Below are 23651 nucleotides of genomic sequence, written 5' to 3'. Positions count from 1 at the left end.
TCGACCACACCTGGCGAGGTGAAGCACAGCCTGAAAAACAAGGTATCCACGAAAGAAGTCGTCAATGAGAGGGCAGTCCCACTTCAGCAAATCAGACCTACTTGCCCATCAGCCCCATTTCCAGAGGTGAGTTTTCAACACTTGACTGAACCGAGCCAGCTACCATCGCATGTAGGAAAACAGGCCAGTTGACAATTTTTTCTACTTCTCGTCCAACTATTAAGCACAACTACCATCTCCCTGCTTCTGCCCTCACTTCCTCTATCCAACTGCCGTCAGAAAACGCAACTTGCACACATGCAAACAGACGCACACACCCACACACTCAGCAATTCCAAGAGTGAACAGGTGGGAACAATCTAGCAACAAACAAGGATAGAAATAAACTTGCACTTATTTTTTCCTGGCCTGGTGTCCCACTCTAGTTCCTAGTTAGGCCAGGCTCATAGTGGGCACTTAATAAAAACATCTGTCAAATGCCTTTTAGTTCCCAAGACAAATTTGCAAAGTCTCATATGTGCAATTAGCAAAAGAAGCCAACGGCCGCTTCGGAATGACACGAGTGCTTTACCAAGGATGTGTAATCTTCACCACACCCCGTAGGCAGGTTAGGACAGGTGTGTCCCCCTCCCCAGACAAGAAAAGAGAAGCACAGAGGGCTGCCGAAGCCACCTGGGCAAAGGGCAGTCAGAGAGGAGAGAGGAAAAGCCTGTCCCAGACCGTCAGCCTACTTCCAGAGTGGTCACGTGTCGTCTGGTGACCACGATGACGATTCAATAAATTAATAACCTAAGTGCTCAAGAAACATCAGCGGCGTACCAGACACTTCACGTCACGCCCTAACGTAATTCTCACAGCAAAACCCTCTAAGGTTTGATTGCAGAGTCGTGGGAGGATACATCGGCTGCCCAGAGACAACCTCAAGATAGTCTCACAGGTTCTCAAGTGGGGGATTTGGGGAACCATGATGCGGGGACATCTTGGCTTTGTCACCATGCGTGGGTAGGCAGGTGTCATCCCTGCTGAATGCCTGCATCACGCAAGACTCTCCCTGCTTAAACACCAGCGACACCCCGGTTGAGAAACACCGGTTTGTTTGTGTTTAGCAAAGGCAGAGCCAGGAGCTGAACTGGGACAAGTCAGCCTCCAGAGCCCCTGAAATACCTACTTCTCCATCCTGCGATTTCAAAGATGGTATTAACGCCACGTGGACTGCTTCCTGGTAGGATGACTGATTGCCCTTTGGGCAGGCAACATCTTAGAACAACTTCAGCACGGAGAGAACAGATCTTGATCGAGAACAAAAAGGGCGTCTCTCCAACAACAAAAAAAGATATTTAAGAACTATCCCCTACAGGGGATACAGCTCTGAATTTAGTGCCATGAGGATGTGTTTTATTTTATTATTATTTTTTGAAAGATAAAGGCGTTGCTTCAAAGGCTGCAATGTCACAGAAAAGAGAGAATTAACAGACTAAAGGAGGCCATGAGCGGCTCCCACATGACCAGTAAAGATGACACATGCTCAAGGATTTGAGGGCTACGGGAGACTCTTTGTGACTCGGGTGTTCAGAGAAGGTGTCACGAAGAAAGTAGGACTTCAAAGGGGGCTTCAAAAGACAGGACTGATTCCAATCAGCGGGAGAGAAGGACAGGAGGAAAGCCGGCGTGCAGAAGTGAGAACCAGCCTCGGAGTTGAGGGGCGCTGAGAAGACCGCCCTAGATGAATCACAGATTCTGTTTCAGAGCAGAAGGGGGTCAGCCTAAAAAGGGCTGAGGAAGGATTCCATCGATACCCAAGGAATCCCAATCTATCTCGTAGGATCTAGAAATCCATCATAGGTTGTGCGTAGGGGCAATGAAAGTGATCGTTTCAGAAGTAAACAGACTGGACAGGCATGGGTGTGGGTGAGGGACCAGTGAGAGGTTCTCTCAATAAATCAGGAAGAACCTCCATGAGGTAGTAGCAACAGAAGTAGCCGCCAAGTCCTGCCAATCCCTGCTCAATACCCCTTTTTGTGTTCAACTGGATAGGAAACCTCGTCGGAGACCTGACAGAAGGGGAAGGGCTGAACCTCACTTCATTTTTTAGAGTCTGATAACCAGAAAAATGATGGCACTGCTGCTTTTAAAAAATACTGAGGGGGGCTTCCCTGGTGGCGCAGTGGTTGAGAGTCCACCTGCCGATGCAGGGGACACGGGTTCGTGCCCCGGTCCGGGAAGATCCCACATGCCACGGAGCAACTAAGCCCGTGTGCCACAACTTCTGAGCCTGCGCTCTAGAGCCCGCGAGACACAACTACTGAAGCCGGCGCGCCTAGAGCCCGTGCGCCGCAACAAGAGAAGCCTCTGCAATGAGAAGCCCGTGCACTACAAAGAAGAGTAGCCCCCGCTCGCCGCAACTAGAGAAAGCCCGCGCGCAGCAACAAAGACCCAACTCAGCCAAAAATAAATAAATTTATTTAAAAAAAAAAAAAAAACTTAAAAAAAAAAAAAAAAAACTGAGGAAGGGGAGTTTAGCCACAAAGCATTCAGCTAGAAATATGGAGGGAATGGGAAAAGGTAATGGAGGGGTCAGAGCTGTGATTCAGAGTCAGTCTTGTCTTTCTCAGATACAAGATGAGACCTCTCCCATCAGCCAGCTTTAGGTATCGGCAGCCTCAACTTCTTGTGCTAACATCAGGTCGGCGACTCTCACTGAAACTCGTCTCCTGATACCACAGCCTCACGCTGTCCACCTTTGAATTCAGGCTGGCCCTGCGACTTGCTTTAACCCATAGAATGTAGCAGAAGCAATGCTGTGCTAGTTCCAGGCCTAAGTCTTAAGGAGATCTGGCAGCCGTGTAAGCAGTCATGCTGCCCTATAGGAGGGATCACGTAGAGAGACCATGTCGAGAAAAAGAAGCCCTGAAATGATCAGGATAATACAGAGAAAGGGCCGGTGTCCCAGTGACCCAGCTGAGCCCAGCCCGCAGCTGAATGAAACTTCCCGAGCAACTACCACCCAGACCAACAGAAGAATCACCCAGCCAAGCCCAGCCCAGATTCCAGAACCATGAACAATAAAATAGTGGCTGTTTTAAGCCCCTAAGTTTTGAGGCGGTTTGTTACACAGCAGTAGATAAGTGATACACCGCCGCGAGGCCATCAGCCGTGCCAGAGTGCCCTGCTGGTCCGTGCAAAGCTCTGTGCACAAGCACGTATGTGCCTCCCCTTCGCGATGAGAAGCATGAATATAAACGCAGCGATACGGAATCACTGCCTCCTACAAGTGCTTCTCAACTTACTGGTACCCAAGCTTAGCACAGAGTTGGCCCTAACCCTAACCCCTAGCTAGATAAACATTTGCAAAATGGATGCATAGCAACCAATCTCATTTTAATAAACTCTAGAGACGCCTGTCCAAAGCTTACTTATTCCTGCAAACCTTCCCAGGGACTCACAACCTTCAACATCAGGAAACGATCTCATCAATCTGACCATAATCCCCGAGGCTCCTGAAGCCCATTTCCTCTTCTCCAGAATGAATGGATACCAGAGGGTCACCAAGTCGACGTTCACCAGTTCGGCACCATCCTCAGCTTCACCCAGCTCTCCTTTCATCAAGAAGGAAGGCATTTGACTCCCGCAGATGGAGAGGCGCTGTTTCTGTTTAACAAGGACCTCCCAGGGATTTTGTTAAAATGCGGATTCTGATTCAGTAGGTCTGGGGTAGGGCCTTAGAGTTTGCATTTCCAGCAAGAAGTCCCAAATGATGCTGATGTGGTGGACCCAAGGACCACACTGCATGGCTCTCTCATGTTATAGATGTGGAGACTGAAGAGCAGAGAGAAGGTTCTGCCACTAATTTCAGGTCCCAGACCAGACTGCACACTCCCCACGGAAGGGTTGGGCTTAAACCAGGGTGGGACGTCAGGGCTGCCCTTACTCAGCTACAGAAAACCAGTTCTACTGCTGTAGCTCCCCAGCCACCTAAGAAAAGGCTTGCTGCGTTGGAATCACCCACGGAACTTACAAAAGGCAAGTTCCCAGGCTCTCCTGCTGGAGACTGACTCAGTGGACCTGGTGTGAGGCTCTGGAAACTGTGCCTTTTAAAGAGCTTCCTGTGTGATTCTGATGCACAGCTGGGTTTGGGATTATTCATCTAGACTCCCTGGGATTTAAGTCTGTATTAAGTGATTTAAACTTCACCACAATTCTATCTGGCAAGTACTATCGCTCTTCCCATTTTACAGAGGGCAAAACCAAGGGCACAGAGCAGCTCTATAACAGCAAAAAGTCACACCCCTAGTAAGTGGCTGAGCCACTATCAGAACCCAGGCGTTTAGCTTGAGTCCACATCGTAACCACTATGTTCTATTCCTCTTGTCTACAGTAAAAGTAAGCCCCTTGGAAGATCCCAAGGGTAAACTCTGACCCACCAGAGTAGTATTTTTCCAGGGGGAGAAATGGCAGATCTGAGTCAAACTGCGGAGACACTGGGTTAAAGCAAACTGAACAGATTTCTTCCTGCAGAACTTCTGAGACTTCCCCCAGCAGATATAAGCATATTAATTTCCAAGGCGGGGGTGAGGGTGGGATGTGCATTTTGCAACATTCTCCAAAGAATCCTTTTGTGCAAGAGTGGAAAGACAGAGAAAAGGGCATCTCGAGGTACGAGAAGGATGTCAGGAAACTCCCCTTGGGAACCACGGGCCCAGAGCTGTGCTTCTCCACCTTTCAGGCACCCACGAACCACCTGGGGACCCTGTGAAAATGCAACTTCCCATTCAGTAGGCCTGGGTGGGGCCCGAGTCTGCATTTCCAGCTGCCGATGGATGCTGAGGCTGCAACCCGCTTGGTGTGGCGAAGGCCTGGAACGCAGCGCTGGCCGGCTCTGCCCTCTTCTACCTCCCCAGACAAGCCTTATTCCAGCTCACCATCCCCAAGAGAACATCCCTTACACACGCTTCCAGGGGCTCCGGCCACCGCTTACCCCCCCAAGCCTGGAACTAGTCCACACATTGCAAGTTTCATCACAGACCCTTGGGGAATCCAGACGCTTCTAGAAAAGCATCGATCCCAAGGTCTGCACCCCAGCCCTTCTCTCTGTCTTTTCCACCCTTCGCACCCCTGCCCTGGCCTCCGAAAGCTCTCATTCTGAAGGCGAAGTCCACTCAGCGGGCAGCCTCACTTGCACCAAGGGAAGCAGAGGAGGTGAAAGGAGGATAAGCAGAGAGCAAAAGGAGGCCCCGTGAGGTCCTGTGACCGGCTGGGCCTCCTGGTGCCGCCGAGATGGCAGTGCCAACGCGCAGAGCTGAAATCCTTGGCCGGTCTCCGAAGCAAACACCCAATCCAAACAGGCCCTGGTGTGTCTCTGAACAGACTGTGTAAATAAGTGGGGGGAGGGAAAAAAAAAAAAAAACCCAACTGGCCACAGATCCCCCTTTCAAACACGTTGAAACAAAATAATCCCTCTCTCTCTTTGCTCACTCCCTCCTGCTCGCTCTTTTTTTAAAATTTCCACTGGTGCCGAGGCCTCAGTGGAGCCTGGCTGGCGGCTTGTTAGAGCCTGCAGCCTACCTGTCCTGCATAGGAATGAAGCCTGGATGAGTTACATGATCTGCCCGCGCTGCAGGCCCGGGAACCCCAGCTCCTGCCTTCAGAGTCCAGGAAACAGAGAAAAAGCTGTTCTCAGAGCTCCGCAGAGAGGGGACCCCCCCCCACCTCCGCAACACCACGGGGTGGGGGAGACGGAGGGGAGCAGGGTAGGCAGGGGGGAAGCGTGCTGTATGGGGCACGGTCCAATCACCCTGGCTTTTAAGCAGGGTGGCCTGGTCCCCTAACCCTCAGAATCATACCCTGCATCCACAGAGCAAGCCCCTAAAACAGGACGTTGATGCCACAGAACAGAGCCGGAAATACAAAGCAGATCAGAAGGAACTCATCCTGGGGGACCCCTCTCCAGGGGTGTCTGAACTCTGAGTGTGTGTACAGACAAGGGGGCAGCTTGCTTGTGGTTTGCTGCTGGGTTTGTATCGGGTTTTGACCTTTCCAAGGGCAGGGGGGCGGGGGGCGGGGGACCGGGTCCATGAGTCACTGGCAGAAGAGAACCCACCTCCCCCTCTCTCTGCAAGTTCAAACAATTGAGCTGTCTTGCCCAGTTTCTTGCCAATGTCTCTTACTCAATCTTGGATCAAAAGGGCGGTGGAGAGGGAGGCCGGGAGGGGAATCCAGACGGTTCTCTGCCTCTCACATCAGGTCCAGATGTTAGAAGGGTGCCCTGTGGAGACAGGACCCAGAGGGGAAGGCAGGTGAAGAAACGGTGGAGGGTGATTTGAAGTGCGGAGCCCTGGGAAGCGACGCCAAAGTGAACTGGACGCAAAGGACCAACTGCAGGGAGATTTCCGATTCCTGTCGGCTCACCAGCTCTCTCCACGCTCATACTTTAGAAATGGGGCTGTGATTCCATCCTTCACAAAGGCTCATCCCTGTAGGCGTCTCACGTTGATTATTTACAATCGTTGTTACTAAGAAGAGGCCAAACTCAGCCGGGGGAGCCCCAATCGCCCGCGGCCGGGCAGGAAGAGAAGTCTGGGTCCCGGGTCCAAGAATACCATCAAATCCTTATGAAGCACCCATTGTTGTAATTGTAAAACCCTGCTTTGAAGAGCCTGCCTGACATTATCCAGGTCTGTGGGCAGAGCTAGGGCCACACCCATTGTGGGCTTTATGCTTCCTTTTCAAACTTAAAAAAAAAAAAAAAAAAAAAAGCCCTTACACATGGATCTCCATTGAACATGGAGCATACACTCGGTCTGCAGTCATAGACTCGGGACAATATACTCGAGGGAGAGCCCAGAAAACTCGGACGAGATGATCCCAGCTTTTAAGGAATTTATGCCTTTGCTGGGAGAGATCCACCTTACCCACTGGAGTTGAATGGCTTTTGAGTCCCAGATCGAACACACCTGTAAACGCAATGATTCTGCGAGTTCTCTCTCTTCCAGTGAGCTTTCGGTACCAGGCATCATGCTCGGGACTTTCTCGGCTGGGATTCTAATCCCCCCAACCACCTTGTGAGGTGGAAACCATGATGATCCCGTGGCACATGGAGGCGTCGGAGATAAGCCACAGCTGGGTCACTCATGCAGGTGACAAGTGACAGTGTGCACTTCCTTTCCTCAAATCTCTCCCAGCATTGACCACCTTCTGCCTGGAAGTCCAGCTGCTTTCATTCACCTTCTATCCCGAACAGACAGAGCTCCCCAAGGCAGGCACCATGGCTTATTTACTTCCAAACAGCCCTCAGCCCCCAGCTTAGCACCGTGGAAACAGCAGACCCTTAGACAACGCTTATTGAATCAATGGATAAAAAAACTCGCAAGAGGGAAAAGGCAACTCTATCCCCTTATTCAGATATTGATTATCTATTACGTGTCTCTCATTCTGCTGGACATGGGGACCCAGCTGACCTGAAGAGCCCTCCCTGGTCTCAGGGGCTAGGTCTGGTGATGTAGAAGGTCCTAGAGTCACAGGAATGAGCTGTGCTTGCCCAAATCCCCGAGGAGCCCTGCTGTGCTCCCTGCACTGGGAATCTGATGGAGACACAGAGCCTGCCACGGAGACGTTTATCATCTAAGGAGGGAAAACAGATCTGCAAGAGCGAGGCTGGAAAATGGAATCAGAAAGTTCTGGTTTCCTAAGAGAAAGGAAGGTTCCTGAGGTCCTCAGAGGTCAAACCAGAGGGAAGCTTGCCCAGGAAGTCATCCTTACATCAGCATCCCTCCTCCTGCCCTCTCAACCTATAGTGTGTCTAAGCAGAGGCAACACGCACACCAAAAAGTGAGGACACGTGATACCACCACACACGCACCAGAACGGCTGAACCAGTCAAAGGTGACAGTGCCAAGTGTTAGAGGAACAACCACTCACGCATTGTTGGTCAGAGCGTGAAAGGCTGCAGGCACTTTGGGGAAACGTCTGGTGGCTTCTTATAAAACTAAACAGATACCTACTCTGTGACCCAGCGATTCCACTCTTAGTTATTTACCCGAGAGAAATGAAAACATGTGGCCACAAGAAGTTCTGTTCAAGAACGTTCATGATACCTTTATTCAAAAAAGCCCCAAACAGGGGCTTGCCTGGTGGCGCAGTGGTTGGGAGTCCGCCTGCCGATGCAGGGGACGCGGGATCGTGCCCCAGTCCGGGAAGATCCCCCATGCCGCGGAGCGGCTGGGCCCGTGAGCCATGGCCACTGAGCCTGCGCATCTGGAGCCTGTGCTCCGCAACGGGAGAGGCCACAGCAGTGAGAGGCCCGCGTACCGCAAAAAAATAAATAAGTAAATAAAATAAAGCCCCAAACTGGAAAGAGGGCAGGAACCCATCAATAGGCGGGTGGACAAACTGCGGGGTAGTCACCTGATAGAGCAGTGCCCAGCGGTACAGAGGCACAAACCTCTGCTACATGCGATAACGTGGATGAATCTCAAAAACACTGTGCTGAGTACAAGAGTAAGAGGTACAGCATGGAATACACACTGCATGACTCTGTTTATATGAAGTTCCCCTCAGAATCGGCAGAACTAATCTGGGGAGAAAAAGAATCAGCAGAACCATTGCCACTGGGAGCGTGAGGGTGGGGACAAACTGGCAGAGGCTACGTGGGACCTTGCTGGGGTGCTGGGAGCGTCTGTCTCTATGGGACACTTCCGATTTGTGCGGAACAGTGCATGTAAATTTCACCTTAAAACGAAACCAAAAACACCGTGCGACCAAATATCGAATTCCAGCTAATGATATGCACGCTGTAGTATCTGGAGGGAAGCATACGCGTGCGTGTCACTTACTTTGAATGGATCAAAGAATATGGGACAGTAAGACGCCTGGAAATTAGGCTGGACATCTGATAAAGCAAGTCTAGCCAAAGTCAATTATAGAATCGATGCGGTGGGTATATGGGTGCTCAACGTACGATTCTTTCAATTTGTACACATATTTGTGATTTTCCATTACAATGCAGGGCATCTCAAACAGCTTCATGTGAAAAGAACACTGATGTGGTGAGTTTTCAGAGCTGTTCACACAAACCCATGGAGTATAGATTTAGGAGGCTGGGGAGAGTCGAGAGGCAGGCCAGACCTGGGAGGCACTCAGGGCTGGGTTTAAAGCCACTTGACGTAGAGATTCACTTCGGGGTCTAGGTCAAGACCAAAGTCAGTGCAGCCTGGGTCTGCAGCCAGTTACTCCGCACAAGATACAATTTCCTGTTCCTCGGATTAAGCACCTCTTGGACTTGAAATACCTCTCGCTAAATAGCATTTTGCTAAGTGGAAATGATTCAGAAACAAATGGGTTAAGTTTCTCGGCACACATACAGGATTGACGCAGGAAATAAAAAAGGGAAAAAGGAAGAAGGGACGTCACGGCGCAGGGGAAGGGTCCCTGTTTCAAACTGTGCACAAAACCACCTTCTGAAAAATACTTGACTGACTCACTGATCTCCATCTCAGATACCAAGGGCTTTGGGGGCCCTCCTCTTTAATATTCAAACGACTTTGAAAAATATTTCTCCTCCTGGAAAGCAGAAGGGAGAGGAAATGCTTTGAAGCCCTCCTAGCTATTTAATTTTTTTTCCAAAGGTAAAGTCGTCTATTTTTAGCCAATATTAAATAAACATCTTCCTGAATGGTATGTTCAAAGCCTTGGAGCCTCTGATGTCGGCTGGGGATGCTTTTTGTCTTGTGTTCTGGAGGGTGAGTGAGGGTGGTGCCTCTCCTTTTGCCAAATGTTCCAGAATCACAGAACATCAGACCCAGGAAAACTAAGCAGCCCACATGCTGTTACGGAGGAGAGGGAGGCTCGGACAGGCTCTAGTGACCTTTCTAGAGAGGTCAGCAGTGGCCCGGCTGCTTTCAGAATGCAGGTGGCATGGTTTCCAGGGCAGAACATTCCATTCTCCGCAGGAAAGCACCAGGCTCCGGCTCTGAGCTGACCATCCTGGGGTCAACCTTCCTGGACACGCGAGTTTATGGAAACATCTTTTATCAGTCACCACAAGGGATGAGGACCACACCCACACCCCCAGGGACACATGGAGACTTCTCAAGTACTTAGAGGTAAGGTAGGGCAAGGACATTTGAAGTCAATGCACCTTTATGACAGAATATGGGCTGAGAGGGAGAGAGAGAGAAAAAAAAAAAATCACACCTACGAAGGATTTTTTTCCAATTGGCCCCATTTAGACACAACATATACAAATGCAACCCGCAAAGATTATTTGGGCACAGGGCACGGGACGGTGGGAATGAACTGGGAACAGCAAAATCATGATTCTCCAATACTCAACGTTTTAGTAACGGCCCATAAATTCTTATTAAGTGAATTAACAAATAAATATAATTCACACTCTCTTCTATCATCTAAGTGGTAATGCTTTAGTGTAGAAGTTTTCAGAAAAGATGTATTCAGGGTAAGACAGAACAAACATCAGATTCTCTTAGGGACAGAGACCACCTAGGCATCCACTGTTAGTAACACAGTATTACTTCAATTAGCTCTTAAAAATGGCCTTATGAGGTCAGGGTCATAAAACCCATTTTACAGATTCTGAAAAAATGATCCACAGACAAAGTAAGTAATTGGCTAAGACCACACAGCTGGATTCAAACACGGACTCCCTGATTCCAGAGAGGCTTCATCATATGCCCTTCATCATAGACCATCTTGCCTGCCTGGCCGTACCCAGAAGGAAGAACTAAAAATCCTGCAGGACTCTATGAAATCTAACGGAGCGAGAGATAGGCTATCGGGTCAGAACAATGATAACAACAAAATTATATTCGTAGGCTACTTTCCTTTGCCAGACAGAGTGAGCTTTATTGATTTTTTTTTAACCTAAAATAACTCTCATTGGAAACTAGAAAATTAAGATCACCTATAATCACAGCACTCAGAGGTAATCTGTTAATCTTTTTTTTTTTTTTTTTTTTTTTTTGCGGTACGCGGGCCTCTCACTGCTGTGGCCTCTCCCGTTGCGGAGCACAGGCTCCGGACGCGCAGGCTCAGCGGCCATGGCTCACGGGCCCAGCCGCTCCGCGGCATGTGGGATCTTCCCGGACCGGGGCACGAACCCGCGTCCCCTGCATCGGCAGGCGGACTCTCAACCACTGCTCCACCAGGGAAGCCCCCTGTTAATCTTTTAGTTAAAAATCCTCCCCCAAATTTTAAGTGTTCTCATATGCTTTTTTTAAACTCTTTATTTTGGAATAATTTTAGATAAACAGAAAAGTGGCAAAGGTCGTACAGAGTTCCTGTGTGTCCTTCACCCGTGAAGGATAAAATGTCATGAATATTTTACATAACCATGGCTATCTGTCAAAACTAAGAAAGGAACATCGGTACCTTACTGTTAAACACAGATTTTATTTGGATCACCCCAGTTTTTCTACCCATGTCTTTTTTTTTTTTTTTTTTTTTTGCGGTACGCGGGCCTCTCGCTGCTGTGGCCTCTCCCGTTGCGGAGCACAGGCTCCGGACGCGCAGGCTCAGCGGCCACGGCTCACGGGCGCAGCCGCTCCGCGGCATTTTCTACCCATGTCTTCTTTCTGTTCCAGGATCCAGTCTGGGGTACCACATCGTAGTACACACGTATAGTTTTTAAACAGATTGCTTTTTCTCAGCCGTGCGTCATGAACATATTTCTGTATCAACATAGAGAGATGTCCAACAGCATTTTCAACAGCTCCCTAGCTTCCCATTCTATCAGTGGGTGATACCCTCCTTTCAAAGGGCATTTCTGTCAGTGTAGGATAGGCAAACATCCATGCTGTGCACACCTGTCTGAGATAGCATCAGGATGAATTTCTAGAAGTACGCTGAGAGCAGGTCAAGAGTATGTCCTTCAAGGCTTTTCATTCACTGGGTCACACTCTCCTCCTGAAAGCCTGAACCCACCTGCCTCCCCACCAATAGATTAGTAACTTTAACTTAGATTCATTTGGGACCATAAAAGACTGTCTTGGTAAACCAACTCTTCCACACTCTAGAGAGACAACCATGGGATGGGAAAGAGTTAATGGACTTTTAAGACAGTCATTCCCCCCCCAAAACCAGACTGATCATTTTCAAGAGCCACCCCGAAATTACACCTTCATTCTCTCCCATTCCAACCAGCCCCACTCTTTGGGCCTGACGGATGGCGAGATTTTCAGGCCTTTGGCATTTCAGTTGTGGAGTTACTTTCGGGGTACGGGGCAACCCTCGCTGAGTTTAATTTCCTTCTCATCGCTCTGTACTGTCTCTTGAAACTCCCCAGAAGGGAAAGCTCTGAGCAGGCTTCTGCAGTAATGCATGTAGCAGGAAGGACAAAAGGATCTGATAGTCAGCAAAGTTATATGCCTTTTTTTTTTTCCTTCTGGTGGTGAAAGGAACAGGGGGAAGGGTAGTGATTACAAAACTGCTTGCCTATCTAGAAACAGCTCAAAGAGAGCTTGAACCAGGGACCTGCCCAGCATGCTAACCGTGGCCATGGTCTCTCTTCCAAAAGAAGCCCATATTTTATCTGGAGACTCCATTCTTCAACGCAAAACACTTTGTCCCCATGCACAGCAAAACGTTATATATTTGAGATGACTGGAGGAAAAAAAAAAAAAGGTCGCAGGGTAAGTTCAGAGAAATGGAGACCTACCCCATGCTGGGGAATTCTTAAGTGCCATCCTGGCTTGCAAAAAGAAAAGAAAAGAAAAGCAAAAGAAAAAACAAGCTACTGGTCAGAGGGAACGCACTTCCATGCCAAACTCAGCTTGAATTAATACACAACACAACCTCTTAGAGGGGGAAACACTGCTTTAAACTAAGAGTCTCTCCTCTAAAGGCAACTGATTAAAAACAACAGGAAGTTAAGAATATTCTGGGAGGAGAAAGGGCTGCCCCGTGAGCCATTTCCTTCACCCCAATGTTTGCAATCTTGTCGCTCTGGTCAAGGCCACACCTTCAGGTCAGGAGGGATCAACTCTCTGAGGCTAAGGATGCCAGGTCCGTTTCCCCCAGAAGAACAATGCCCATACTCTTGGACTTATTCTCTCCCTGGGGCCTCTGTGGGTCTGTTTGAGTGGTTGGGAGAACCCATTTCACTTTTGAATTCCACCCAGAAACCACAGGAGGTTCTGCCCAGGGAAGAGAAAAATCTAACTGGTTACAGGGATGTAAGGTCTGCACAGGGGACGTTCCCGTCCCTCTCTCCCAAATGGGACCCTGGCCGTTATGGAGAAGAAGCCTTCAGCTGAGGAACAGCATATAGGATCTGAGTATGAGGAAGAAATAAAACAGGCTTTCAAATAGAGGAGACGTTTTCTCCTGTTCGCTGATGAAGTACTGCAGTCATTCAAGAAGAAGGAGTTACTGCACAGAGAGACAAAGCCTTAGAAGGCAAAGCACCGCCGTTCGCGTCTTCCGGGGTGAGGTAGCCCATTTCTGCTAGTGGGGTCCCTTTAGGCCAAACTGGAGATCTCTGACATTTAGGTGATTCAACCTATCGACCTCAAATTAAAACTCAGGCCATTACAAGATCAGACCTTAGGATTCGAATCACGTGAGGGTATCAGCGTGTGTTGGATCGTGAAGCGGAATTTGCAAAAAGTGACTGCGCTTCCGTGAAGCTTGACCAAAGCCCCGAGCTATAAGCAATGCTCCCTCCGTGTTGTGTTTGTTTTCTTTTAATTGTGAACACTTACGTGTGCTCAGGGGGCACAGGCTGCAACAGAAAGAGCAACTACGGACGGACCTTCGTACTGTAAATAAAACGGGCTGCTGGGATCAAATACAACTTGCCTCAAATTAAGCCCGACGTTTAGGAATAACCAGGGTGTTATGGCACTATGCAAGCTCCAGCATAAAGGACAAACCTCTTACAGGGGTGACAGAAGTGACACCTCTGAGGGCAGAGGGAGGAGGGAACCAGGGAAACAGAGAACTTCCTGTAAGTCCCTCTACTGGCTGGGTCACCGACGCCTTAGCCAGGACGCAGACGTGGGCAGCCTGGATCCAGAACGCCACCCCGGGCCGTGCCACAGCATAGACAAAACAACATACTCCTTTGCTCGGGGGTTTTATTCCAGTCAAGGCAGGGTGGATGTTGCTGACCTCAGAGTGGGCTTGGAAGCACCTGCTGGAAAGAAGGGGGCTGAGGACCCCAGACATCCCCTTCCTCCCAGTGTCTCCAGGTCAGAGAACCCAGACGGCGTACTTCAAGGACAGCCGTGCCCCTCCTTTAAAGACCATCAGTTCCTTGTTCCTTCATATCATCTGTAATCACTCCAAGTACGTATTTACTTGCATTGTAAGCAAATGTCTGTAAGAACTCCAGAGCGTTTTCAGTCCCTTTGAACTTGGTCTGGCAGGTTCCTCCAGTGTCCTTTCCTAGTTTGTCCCTATCCCCTCCAGCCTCCCAGAAGAGGGCTGGTTTAACCCCTGGGTCCCTCTTGCTGGCCCTCCTTACTGTGCCTACCAAGAGGTGAACAGCGAGAGGAGGGGAAGGGGAACCAGGGCATCCCTGGACCGGCCACCCAAGCCTTCAGGCTGTAGCAAACAGATGGCGTGGGCTGGTTGGGAGCTGGGCAGGACGCGGCTGAGCTCTCTGCCAATCTCCCGGAAGGGAGCTGAACTTGGCCACCCATGTGCAGAGGGCCTCATTTTGCATGCACACAACCAAGGCAGGAGGCTGGGGTCTACCAGATGGCAGAAAGGTGGACTGCAGGAGCTTTGGGATCATCCGTCCATTCACACATTTAACAATTAAGGAAGCTGCTCTGTGCCAGGTTTTGGAGACACTGGGTGGAAGAAAACCAGCCACCCCCCCCGCCCCAGTCCAGTGGACGAGAGACCGACATTAATCTAACAGGCGCGGTAACGCATCTACGGCTACAAATTGAAAAGAGCCCTTGGAGGGTTGGGAACCCAGGTGGACCAGCCTCACTGACAAATGAACTTGGCCTGCAAGGGTAGAGATGATACCCAAAGAAGCAACTTGTTGATCTGCTCTTGACTTTGGGTGAGTTCATCCTTGGAAGCCTCGACTTCCTTATCTGTAAAATGGGCCCATCTCCATGTGGCTACTGGGAGGCTTAAATGTGAAACTGCGTTTTTAAGGACTTCGCTGAAAGACAGCTCTCAATAAATGTTAACTTGCTTTATTAGGAGGACCGCTTAAAATAAAGGGATCAGGCTAAAGCCCACAGGGCCTGCCCTGAAGACTTCCTCCCTCAGCAAAGCCAAAGAGACCCACCCTCATCTCTTCCCTGGCAGACAGGCCTGGGCTTTCCCCGAATCTCGGAAGATTCTGATAGATTCTGACCCTTTGCATTCCCTGATCTAGCCCGATTCCAGGGAAAACCTCTAACCCGTCCCTTTATTTCAGTCCCGGGTCTCTTTAAGCAGCCACTGCCAGCACTGTGGGAGATTCGTGGTGACTCAGCCCCGGCCCCAGAGAAGCTGGAGGCTCTATCTATCGCTCCGCCAGGATGTGGCTCTGAGCCCGTGAGCTGCTGGGAGGAGAGAAAGCTGTTCTCTCGGGCCTCCTAAAGCTCCCTCCCTTCTGTTTATCAGGCTTGCTGCATCCCCACCACCATCCCCGAGGTGCACACCGGGAGGCTGGCTACATCCTCCCAAGGGCTTGAAAGGCAAGACAATCGCCTGCCTGGACCCCAGGAGGGAGCTAAGCAACTGGCGGAGAAAGCAAAGACTGTTGCTGACTCCTCTTCCCTCTCCGGTTTGAAGCAGCTCATCTGAGTGTAGAGAGCTCTGCTCCGTCCCCTCCTCGCCCAGGACACAGGAGCAATGAGGGAACCTGCAAAGTGAGGGCAGGAAGCCTCGTTCCAAGCTGGTGGGCCCACAAAGTCCAGCTGCCCCACTTAGATCGTAACTGGCCTATTTCCACCCGTTTCCAAGCAACGGGACACAAAGTCCATAGGAGCCTGAGCACTGAGCCAGCAAACTGGAAGAGGCACCAGGACCACTGTCGATCACACTCCCCGTATCCCAGCGAGTGGGGGGCTCAGGCTTAAGGGGGAAGAAGACGCAGTCTCTGCCCAGAGCTCAGGACCCCAAGAAACTCCTTTCAGGGCTGAAGAAGAAAAGGAGACTCAGCCTCCTGCAGACAAACGACCAGGTCACCCAGCGAGGGGGCAGCTCGCTCAAGGGTATTCTGCACATCCACCCTCCCCGTCCGTGGATCCCTGCTTGTCCGTGGTTTAGGGGTCTTCCAGGTACCCACACACAGCCGGGCCAGCCTCGGGGAGTTAGGACAAGGCTGCCCGAACCCTTCCTGCTGACATACAACTTACCTCCTCTAGTTCAGACCTCCTCTGCTTAGCAATTCCTTAAGACATTTGAGCAAAGACCTAGCAACTGTTACTCAATTCCCCTAAAAGAAAAGAAAAATCCCTTCACCTGTTTTTATCCGTCTCCCTAGGACCACTTTCTAATTACATTATGTGAAACAATGTCATCTCAAGGGTTAAGTACTTGGAGGGATGCCTTCCCAGGTACTCAAATCTGTAGGTAGATAGAGTTGCTAGGCTCCAAACTGAAATCTTGGGGATATTTTAGGAAGGGAGCCTGACATGAAAGATGAAAATCCACTCAACACAAAAAAAGGTGGGTTTTTCTGCATGTCAGTTAGAACTTAATAAACCTGACTTTAGGAAAGTATCTACAGGTTCATCCTTCCTAAAGAAAAAATACACATATATATACACACACATTATTAGAGAGAAAAAAGAAGGATATTGGCATGTTTTTGCTTGACTGAAGTGAGGTCTTTTTTTTTTTTTTTTTTACTTAAAAGTAAAAACCTCCATCGTTCAGGAAACAAAAGTGGGCTGAGTCCCAAAGGCCAAGCAAAGCAATGGACACATCCTTCTGAGGAGCCTGTAGCTGAAAGGCCAGACCTGTGTCTGCCCAGCTCCCCTGAAAGGCCCACAGACCACCAGTCAAGACTGAGAACCAGGTTCTGTGCAGGGAGAGGCCCACCCCCTCCCCTTTTTAAAAAATTCATTTTATTGAAGTATAGTTCATTTACAATGTTGTGCCTATCTCTGCTGTACAGCAAAGTGACTCAGTTATACACATACATTCTTTTTTTTTATGTTCTTTTCCATTATGGTCTATCACAGGATACTGAATATAGCTCCCCGCGCTCTACAGTAGGACCTTGTTGTTTCCCTTTGCACTGCAAGACACGCACGGGCTGAGGGCAAATGAGTCACAGACGTGGAACCCAGCAAGGAACTTTCACACCTCACTCCCTACCCACAAGAGCCCTCAATGGAACCCTATGTCACGTGCCCACCAGCATCTCACAGACCGCTTCACATGCCCACGTAGTAGGTGCTCAAGAAACTTCGAAGAATTACACTAAACCTGCTGCAAATGAAATGAAGCCACTTCGCCCATAACCCGTGAGGCCTGGGCCCTCGGGATGCATACTAACTCTTTCATACTTTCCAGACCCCACCTGTGTCACACGAGATTAATGAGTGCCGTGTCACCAACATCCCTGGGCTCGGCCTACTGGAATGGAAACAGGAATGAGGAACAGCCTTAGAACGGCAGAAATACCCCCCCCCAAAAAAAGAGCAGAAACGGGGACATTTTGTTTTGTGGCTGACTTCTATAGAAGCAAGGTTTTCTCCTTGTCACAGACCAAACCATGATCTGAGTTTGGAGCTTTTCAGAATCCTGAAAAACAGCCAGTACACCTAATTAATAAACGATACACTAAAACCCTGTGCACTTTCCAGAAGTTGCCCGAAGTCTAGAATGGTGAAAGTTGATGGGGAGCTGAGGGAGGGAATAATGCACTGATTTTTTTATCCTAGATTTTATTAACAATAACCAATTACTGTCCGCATCCTAAACGTCAGACCCGACACAGTGATTTATGGTTATTAGCGCATCTAATCCTCATACAGTCCTCACAGCCCTAAAGGATGGGCACTGTCATCCCTATTTTACAGGTGGAAAAACCGAGGGCTCGCAGCTAGGTGAGGGCAGAGGGAAGACTCAAAGGCCCAGCTGACTCGAAGCCCACACGCCTAATGCTGTTACACGGACTGTCTGATCACAGGTGAGGGCTCTTCTACACAATGTGCGGAGCCCCGGTGTCTGGTGAGGAGCTGGTCCTAGGATCCGTCAGATTTCCGATCCAGAGGATGGAAGGATAGTAGCACTTGGCTGGATCACGGGGGTGGAAAGATGCCCAGGAGGGCGCCCTCCCCACGCAGCCTTCCCCAAGCCCCACAGCTCCAGACTCTGAAGCCCATGTGCCTCTGCCCAGCCTGGCAGACAGGGAGGGCCTGGAGGGTTCCATGAAAATCAAAACGACCTCTCCCAGGAGGCAGTGGAAAGTTTCAGGTAGTAGCAGACCGCTGATGGAGCAATCAGAGGCTCGAGCCTACCAGGACCAAGTTAAGACGACCCCAGACATCCCCAGCAACTGCCCCGTTGTCCTTTGGAGGGGTGCCCCCGCCCCCCGAGCAGAAGCCAAAAGTGAATCTCCGGAACCTCGAAGACATCACGCTAAGTGCAAGAAGCCAGACGCAGAAGGCCACGTAGCGTGTGACTCTGTTTACGTGCAATACCCAGAACCGGCAAATCCATGGAGGCAGAAAGTAGATTCGTGGTTGCCAGGGCCTACGAGGAGGGAGGGCGGCGGGGGACTGACTGCTCGTGGGTGCGAGGCTTCCTTCTGGGGCGATTTTTTTAAAGTTCTGGAACTAGACAGTGGGGAAGGTTGCACAACATCGTGAATATACTTCGTGCCACTGATCGCAAGTGTCAAGTCGATGTTGTAAGTATTCTACCATGATTTGGAGGCGAAAAAGTGAAACTCTAAAGAATGCTTGAATTTATTCAATCAAGCGTGAGACCCAACCACGGAGCCAGGTCTTAGCCTCTCTGAGGCTTAGAACTGGACGTTCCCCTAAGACCCTCCAATTTATAAAGTCAGTGTTTAAAGAGAGGGTGGAGTGAGCAGAGAGGACAGGAAGAGGCGTGCGAGGCCGCCAGGCTTCAGAGCCACAGGCTGCGGCAGCTCCAGACCCCGAGGCGCCCCCCCTGCCTCCGCCCACCTGGCGGGCATCGCGGTGACTTTCTTGGGGCTGGGAGCCCAGTGCTCTCCGTCTGCACCACAGACTCAACAACGGTTTATCTGCGCTGGGCAAACAAGGCAGCAGTAAGTGGCGGAACTCTGACAATATTTAATGACTCAGGGGTGGAGGCAGCTTTGCAGGAGGCAGGAGGGCAGGCAGAAAACTCCAGGGGAAATTCCGTGGGGGGAGAGATAAAAGGGGCCCGTAAAGCAATTTTGACAGGTTAACAGACAGGTAATATTCCAACACTGTTTACTTAACCAGGCTAGCGCCACATGCGGCCCCGATAGCCTCCGCAGCTGATGGTTTCACGGAAACAAAGATCTAGTCAGAGAAAACCAAATAACAACCAGTCAGATGCTGGCAGCCGGGCCTGCCTCTCCCCCTGCTCGGAAGCCACCCGGAGATGCTTCCTGGAGACCGATCTGGAGAGATAACTTCCAGCGAGACGGATGTGGTACAGGAGCTGCCACCTGGGAACAGCCCCTTGGAAAGGCCGGGGCACACACGGCAGGGCAAGATGCCCCCGTGCCCCACCTCCCACATCAAGGCAAGCCAGTTCTGAGATTCCCAGTCCTAGAAAGACAGTCTTGCTGGTCCCACCCTCTGTCCCAGGGCTGCCGGATCAGGCTATTTAGACAGCAATGAAATTCATGCCGGCTCCAAACATGCCGACTTATCCATCTAGATTCAAACGCCTGTTCTGCCATCTCCTACCTATAACACTCAGGATAAGTCCCTGAACCTGCCTCTACTTCCTCATCTATAAAATGGGACCACAGTTCTCCCAAGGCTGTTTTAGGATTAATTATGTGTTCATGTAGTTGGTATAAATAGCAAGGCTACTGGGTACATACTTAAACAACTAATAGGAATAAATAAATAACGTGAGGGTTGAATGGACCACACTGCCTAGTGACAGTAGGTCCCCAACACATTTTAGTTTCCTTTGACAACTGCCTCTACCACCCACCTGCCCAGACTGAGAATGTGATCTGCTGAATATAGCAGAACAACTTACAGGCTGGAAGGTGCTTGATTTTTTAAAAAGGGATGAAGGTTGTTCTACCTCCGCCCAAGCTCTCAAAGAATGGGGAGAAAGCTCCTTATGGGGAATAAAAGAGGTGTCACCCTGGCTTAGGTACCAGAGTAAGTCACCAAAACCAGCCCCACTCTCTGACACCTCGGCAGACACACTCAGCTACTTGATACCGTTCCATGTGCCTGTATCTCTCGGAGAATGTAAAAGTTCTCAAAGCCATTGAACCAGCACGTAAGGGGTGCCAAGATTCTGACTTCATTTCCTACAGGGTTCCCTGGCCTCTGTTACAGGACACTATTTTGAGGTTGGAGTATATATTTTTAGGTTATTTGGAAAATCACTGTGGCTTTAAATAATAAAATTTTGAGTGACATCTGTCAGCCCTGATTACCAAGAGTCTGCTAGGCAGCGTTTTCTTTCTTTTTCATTTTTTAAAAGTGCAATGAAGTAAGTGTCACCCAGAGAGGCTTGTAAGGGTCTAGGGGGTTGTGTATTAAACACCGTCTTGCAATGGGTCCCAAGGTGTGTACCCGAGACCCAGCTACAGGCCTGAGGTGGCGTGCCCACGAGCTGGATAGGCAAACACTGCCGGAAACGTGGGGCCGGAGTCAGAAGCTCCCGCAAAGAACCACAGGGGCATCCGGTCAACCTCCTTCGTTTCACCAGTGGGGAAGGAGAGGCTGAAGCGGGTAGAGGCAGGTCTCCTAAGGCTCCGTCCAGTGCTCTCCAGCTTATCTATGAGGGCCCTGCACTTCCTCTCGTTCCATAACTTGGACCAGCACACCAGTGAGAGTTGTCTCCTGCTGTACCAGCCGAGGAATCATCTCACAAAAGGAGCCCTCCCATGAATCTCGGTCCCAATCTTCAGGGTGCAATCATCATCCCTACTCAAAAAAGCGCATCTTTTGTTTTTTGGTTTTGTTTTTTGGTGGTTTTTTGGGCTGCGCCACCCGCAGCACATGAGATCTCAGTTCCCCAAACAGGGATCGAACCCACACCTAAAGCGCATCTTTTGTAACTGCCTCTTGGTTATTCACCATCTGAGCCTTACCTAGTACAGGACTCGTAGTTTAAGAAATACCCGTGGCTACTGCGGTTTCAGTCCTGAGGGGAAGGTGCTGTCCGCAAAATGAGCTTGGAATACCTGGGCTCAGACAGTCTCTTCCTTAGAAAGCAGGAACCCCTGGACCAAATATTTGCCAAAACTCATCTCCACAACCCACCACCCACTGCAGTCACCACCAAGCTCTGCATCAATAATTCGTTGATACTTCCCCTTGGTAGAGAAAACCATGGGGACATAGGTCGTTTGCCTCTAAGCCCTCAAGGTAGTATCTGTGAGTGCCAGGAACATGCTGGACGCTCATCCTAAAGGGACAAAAAAACTGTTAAAAGAGTCAAACTTAACTTTTTTGGGCGGGGAGAGGGAGATAAGGATTGGAAACAAAGTCCGAGCTAAACTCTGGGCATTATAACCATCTGCCGATATGATTTCACAGAATCCTCCTTTTTCTCCCCACCCCGAAAAAGTTTGATCAGCATGCGTTTAATGTCTGAAATTTTGTTCACCCCTCTCTCGTTAGGATGTTAATTTAGCACCTAACACAGGAAACAGTCAATGAATATTTGATGAGTAGATGAACACCTTTGGAAGGTAAGCGTTTTAGAGGAAACAGTGAGATGGATAAATGCATGAACGGGAGCACACACTCTGTTACAAAGATCCTGGGATTGGAGAGGGGTTGGGAGTTCCATTCAAACTGACGGGAACACCAAGGGGGGAAAAGGGGGACTGGGATGAATTGGGCGATTGGGACTAACATATATACACTAATATATATATAAAATAGATAACTAATGAGAACCCGCTGTATAGCACAGGGAGCTCTACTTCACTTCGTTGTACAGTAGAAACTAACACAACATTGTAAAACAGCTGTACCCCAATAAAAAAAAGTCTCTGGGCTTTGAAGCATCTTTCCCCATAGTGACCTCTGTGACATAGGGAGAGCAGGACTGTTCTCCACGTGTCCCCAAGGAGAACACTGAGCACCAGGCACGATGACAAACCTCCCCAGAGTCTCAACATGAATTCACAGAAAAGCTGGGACCAGCCGTCGCCTCACTCATCTTGCTGGGTATTTTCGATTTCTTGAAACGTTGTTTTGGAGACTTAAACCTCTCAGAAAATATATCTTCCACGGCCCAGCCAAAGCCTTCCAACAACACTAACTGAAGGGACAAGGAAATGATCCCACATCCCACCAGCCTCGCCAGCAGCTGGTGCCTAAACAACGTCCCCACATGTGGCCTTTACACCCAGGAGAACAACCCTCATCACATTTCTGGAAATCGACAAGAGGCGGCTGGCCCAAAGAGGGAAGGATCAGACCACACCTCAAAGCTCTCTGCGCAAGGCACACCGGAAGTCAGAAACACTTAACCCACACCTGGAAGTCCCCCAACAAGACGCCAGCTGCCTGGTCAGGAACATGGTAGGTTTTTCATACACGCGAAATTAGGAAGACTCTGGGTCCGTGATGCACCTGTATCAGAAGCTCTATGCTCAGGGGCCAGGTGGGGTGCAGGCGGGGTGGGGGGAGTGATGAATTGGGAGTATGGGATTAACGGATGCACACTACCACACATAAAGCAGGTAAACGGCAAGGATTTACTGTAGAGCACAGGGGACTATATGCAGTGTCTTGTAATAAACTACAATGGAAAAGCATCGGAAATAAGAATATAGATATACACGTATATATGTGTATAACTGAAACTAACACAGTGTTGTAAATCAACTATACTTCATTAAAAAAAAAAAAAGCCCTATGCTCCAAATGAGATCTATTATTCAGCCTTAAAAAGGAAGGAAATTCTTTTTTTTTTTGCGGTACGCGGGCCTCTCACTGTTGTGGCCTCTCCTGTTGCGGAGCACAGGCTCCAGACGCACAGGCTCAGCGGCCATGGCTCACGGGCCCAGCCGCTCCACGGCACGTGGGATCCTCCCGGACCGGGGCATGAACCCGCATCCCCTGCATCCTCAGGTGGACTCTGAACCACTGCGCCACCAGGGAAGCCCAAAAGGAAGGAACTTCTGACACAGGCTACAGTGTGAATGAACCTTGAGGACATTATGCTCGGTGAAAGAAGCCAGTCCCGAAAGGACAAATACTGCCTGATTCCACTTATGTGAGGCACCTAGAGTAGCTGAATTCCTAGAGACAGAAAGCAGAATGGGGCTTGCATGGGGCTGAGGGGGCGGGAGGAATGGAGAGCTGTTGTTTAATGGGGACAGAGTTTCCCTTTTGCCAGATGAGAAAGTTTCGTGGATGGACAGATAGCGGTGATGATCACACAACAATGTGAATATACGTAACACACCTGAAGTGTACACCGGAAAATGGTTAAAATGTCGATTTTGTGTTATGCACATTTTACCACAATCATATAAATACATAATGGGAAAAATAATTCTATGC

At 49.7% G+C, this 23651-nt stretch overlaps 1 long non-coding RNA gene across 3 annotated transcripts in view; it reads right to left on the bottom strand.

The window, feature by feature from the left end:
- Nucleotides 1-23268, bottom strand: part of LOC111182888 (uncharacterized) — a 109443-nt gene extending 86175 nt beyond the window's left edge. For 2 of the 3 annotated variants that reach the window (XR_016389070.1, XR_016389074.1), the window contains exon 1: nucleotides 3414-23268. This is a non-coding gene — a long non-coding RNA (uncharacterized LOC111182888). The other variant, XR_016389071.1, reaches the window with a different exon arrangement.
- Nucleotides 23269-23651: the final 383 nt, after the last annotated feature.

This window comes from Delphinapterus leucas, chromosome 19, assembly GCF_059928025.1.
Source record: "Delphinapterus leucas isolate spDelLeu-1000000601 "Yukka" chromosome 19, BTC_Dleu_Yukka2, whole genome shotgun sequence".
Classification (NCBI taxonomy): domain Eukaryota; kingdom Metazoa; phylum Chordata; class Mammalia; order Artiodactyla; family Monodontidae; genus Delphinapterus; species Delphinapterus leucas.
The sequence above is the reverse complement of the archived record's forward strand: the minus strand, read 5'-3'. Positions and strand labels throughout refer to the sequence as shown.